Source organism: Asparagus officinalis, chromosome 9, assembly GCF_001876935.1.
Source record: "Asparagus officinalis chromosome 9, Aspof.V1, whole genome shotgun sequence".
Classification (NCBI taxonomy): Eukaryota; Viridiplantae; Streptophyta; class Magnoliopsida; order Asparagales; family Asparagaceae; genus Asparagus; species Asparagus officinalis.
The window spans coordinates 12,465-17,306 of record NC_033802.1 but is presented as its reverse complement, the minus strand read 5'-3'; positions in this window follow the sequence as shown (position 1 = coordinate 17,306).

Here is a 4,842-nt window from a genome sequence, read left to right as displayed (position 1 = left end):
TGTCTCGCCCGTCGAGACAGCAAACACTGTCTCGCGGGCCGAGACAGCAAATGCTGTCTCGCGAGCCTTGTTTTCGCCAACTGTTCTTGGAGGTTATAAATACCCCCCGAAGGCCATTTTTGAAGAGGCGGATCATTTGGAGCACTTCAGAGCAGAGAGAGCAGAGAGCGAGCAAAGTTCTTGATCTTCCGGCAAATCCTTGGAATTGAGCTTTGACTTGATTTCAAGAAGAACGACTATCTTACCTTGATAAGATATCGTTTCAAGCTCTCACTTCGATAAACGAAGTCAGAATCATAAACCTCTCACGATTCAATCAGAATCTGTAATTTGGTGGTCCACGAGTCAAAGCGCTCCCGGCACAGGCAAAGATCCCACGCAAACAGTGATCCAAACAACGATCCTGCGTTTGTTTCCCAAGAGTTGTAATTTTCATTTTGTTGTGTAAAAGAAGTCTTATAAAAAGGCTATCTCTTTTTTTTTGAATTTATTGTAATCGACTGAAGATATAATGAATTCCATGACAAAACCAACTTTTGACGCAAACACTTATTTACTTTATTTAAGAGTCTTGTTATTTCTATTACTCTTCTTAGATGATAGAAGTACTCTGAAAAATAATACTCGGAACTTATCTGTTTCTTTAAAGTCTCTTTATCGCTATAACAAAATTGCGAACATACATATGAAGAGAACTGAGAAGACTGTGTTTAACAATACACGGATTTTTATTAGTTATTACTTTATACATATTGAGTACTCATTTAATTCGGAAAAAAAAGTATTTAACTTTGTTGATGTTAAGTGATCACACAGTCAATTATATCCGTGATTAGATAGAGATGAAATTGATGAGGAGCCGCTTCCTTCCCCGAATATCCAGTTCTGAGTTAAGTGGTTGAAAAGTCTGCACGTATAGAAACTCATGAGAGGACGGAGACTGGTTCCCCCGTGGTTTCTCCAACGATCAAGTCAGCTGGTGAGCTTTATGTGGGTAAAGTGAAGAACTGTTTGAGTTCTTGTGTATGTACTATAATTTGCAAAAGAAGTAAAAGTCCAAAAGTCCAAAGTCTATAGCAGAAAAAAGAGGGTCATATCCCTTTATGTTAGAACAATACTTCTTATTTATATTGATGGTATAAGGGTAGAACCGTCATTGTGGCTAAGCACAGGATGGCGGTGAAGAAGTGTGGGCTGGCGACTGCGTCAGCACCTACTTTACAGGTGTCGGCTGGCAACTGTGGGAGAAATCACTTCAACATTAAACGAGAAGTGATCGAGTGCATGACGGTGCCTATATGGTCCGATGAGTCATGAAGGCTATTGGGGATAAAGGCATGCATGATGCGTCTGTCATGCATTAAATGTGATGCTGACACATTGTTAGTGGGAGAGGCTCAATGCTTAAGTCGTTTTTTAGCTTCACCGAGAAGTAACGTCTTTCGAGTTGTCCTCGTGAGGCGTTGAATAACTAGTCGAGTGGGCTCCTTGCGAGTCGTCTTCGACAAGAGGGTCGACTAGTACCGCCTTTTGAGTCGACATGAAGGAATGTCGACTCGACAAGTCGGCTAAGTTAAAACCCTTGTTGCTCTTGGACCGCCTATTTGATTGGGTCATTGCATGCAGAAGTACACATGTCCGTTGCTAACAAAATGTTACACTTAGGTGATTGAAAACACCATAACAAATTGTCACGTTGCATTTTAATTTTCTTTAATTGAAGAAGTCCACCAAACTTCAGCCGAAAGAAGCATGCATGCCAATACCTTGTTAGTTAATAATTTCCATTCTCAATAACCTCCACCAATATTCAATTAGTCGTTTATATTCTCATATTTAAAAGTACTACTGGCGTGCACATTCTTCATATAATAATCTATTAGCTTCTGAGTTCTGACCGTAATACCTTTCCAGCTGCTCTGCGATAAGCTCCAACCAGAGAGGTTTTTTTTTTATAGTTATGGAGTTTGGTATGTAGTAGTTTATTTTTGGACTTTATTTTTTGTAGAATTTTACAATTCATTAACTCGTCAATGTTTCCTAGATAATTTAGACATGCATCTCTTTTATTTTTTGTGGTCTGTTGAATTAAAAAAAAACTGTACCCACAGACAAAGTAAATATAGTGAGTGTTTCTTGTATGCTTTGCATACTTTTGTGTCTCATAAGCATGTGCATGCATCATTATAATTAATATCTTTTAGATGAAGCCGTCTTGATATACCCTTAGCCTCCAATATAAAAAATGATTTCAACAATGTGTTTAGTTCTTAAACAACTAAAAACAGTAGTTAAAAAACTTACAATTATTTGGACACGTGTAGTACAGTGCGATGGACTCATGGTATCTATGTTTCTAACAATAATTTTGGGAAATATAGAAAGAAAGAAAGATAGGGGAGATGGAAAATGTAAAAGAGTGCTCTTAATTGAGTATAGATTTTCAGCTCATTAAAAAGATGCTCAACGGCTTATAGCGAGACAAGTACTAGAGCTAGCATAATATCATAACTCTCAATGCTTTGTCACAACTTATGACTTTTGATTTAGCATTGAATGAGACCTTTTAAACATATTGTTATGGTCGTATTAGTGATAAAAAAAATCTCTAATTAATGGCAGACAAGTGTCCTACATTATGCATAATCAAGTTAGCATTTTAAGATAGTCAGAAGCCCAATTCGGTCGACTTGACAAGCTGACGTCTTGCGAGGGTGACTCGAAAGACGTCATGTGTCGATGGCCAAAAAGGCGTTACGTGTCGTCCCCTGGCTAAGTAGACTACTAAATAACTCCACTTGATCGACTAATTGGCCGACACCTTGCGAGGGCGACTCGAAAGGCTGTACTTCTCGCCCACTAGACGAGTAGAAAGGTGACGAAATGCCTCGACCCTCGAGCCCCCTCTCGTGCACTGGAGACCAAACACCTCACAATATATGCCATTAAATGCATTATGAGCGTCATCATTCCTTTGCCCCCGATAGTCTTTATGACACATCGCACCACGTCGACACCACACACCCCCAATCATTTTGCATTAAATACAGAAGTGACCTGATCTTATCCACTCGTCGGCCAACATCTGTAAAGCAGATGCTGACATGACAGCTATTCCATACTCATCCTAAGTTACTATTCACGATGCTAAGAATTGTTGCAGTTCATTTTACTTCTCTATTCAAGCAAATCTCTGACTTGATCATTGGAGGAACAACCGGGGAACCTAACCTCGCCCTCTTACGATTTGTTACTTGTGCATGGAAGAACAGCTTACTCCAGAATGAGATATTCGAATGGTTAGAGAACTTTCGTCAACTTAATCAATTTTTACATTTGATTGTTTGATACCAGACATCAACACATATGGGTACGGCAATTAATCCTTAGGTAACGTAAATGAATGAATTTATAACGTGACCAAGTTGGGCAATTATGTGGTATGTACGTAGGTCCGTATGTATAATGTTGGAAACCCACGTTGTTGACGGAGTTCTCACGAATCAGGTCCCCGTGATCTTGCATCGGGGGGAAGAAGCAAATTTGCAGTAGTAGGCTGCCCGGTACTCGACACGTAGACACGTGCCCTGCGATTTGAAAATGGCAGCCACACTGCAACCAACTAAAGATCGCAAGGGTAGATCAACGGAAATTCAAAACTAAAAGCGAACATACTGCATACATACATAAAATAAAATAAACAGCTGACGAGGATAAATTCCCAAAACTGTTCTTTATAAAACCGCACGAGCTCCTCGTGCTCCAATTCTCGCCTCCCGTTGATGTCGGATTCTTTCCTCATCGCCGACGTCATGGCACCACCTCCTTTTTCGCTCCGCTCACGTGCCCTATTACCATCTACAACCGGGACCACACTGGCACTTCACAAAACAACACGCGCACCCGGTTTCCACCTCTGAGGCTCGGGGCCCACGGGTAAGTGAACGAGTGATTAATTACGGCCGAGGAGAGGACGAGACGAGCAGACCTAGCTAGCTAGCTAGCCAGTTGATCGACTAAGGACCTTTTGGTTATTTCCTAAAAACCAAGAAATGAAAATGGAAAAAGTGAAAATCTCAAAAAATATTATTTCCTCCATTTCCATCCCTAAAACTCACCCACAACATCCAATAAAATATTATTTTCATCCAACAACTCATCAACATCATCTAATAAAATATTATTTTCATCTAACCACTCATCCATCACATCTAATAAAATATTATTTTCATCTAACAACTCATCCATCACATCTAATAAAATATTATTTTCATCCAAACATCACTCAACTCATCTCTTTTCATCATTTCAAATCACTCACATCATCCAATAAAATATTATAACAATTCACCTCATCTCATTAACATTTCATTTCTTTGTTTTCATCCCAAAAAGTTGTGAAAACACTTTTCTTAATCTTAGATCACATCACCCAATAATACAATGACAATTCATCTCATCTTATTTCATTTCTTATTTTTAAGAATGAACCAAACCAAAAGAAAACAACAAACTACAGGAAATAGGTTTCTTAAAATTCATTTCCTTATTTTTTTTCGTCAACCAAACAACATCAAAACTAGTTTTCTTAAAAAATCACTCACATCATCCAATAATAATATGACAACTAACATCGTTTCATCTCTATTTTTTTGATTTCTTTCTTTTTTTAGTCAACCAAACACTCCCAAACCAATTCTTCATTTCAATAGTTTTCCATTTCTTTGATTTCCCTTTTTTTTTAGTAAAACAATCAGGGCCTAAACCCCCCTGTTCAGTCCCGATGGCGAGTTGGGGCCCACGGCATCACCTCATCATATAACAGCTCCATGCTGTTCCTCT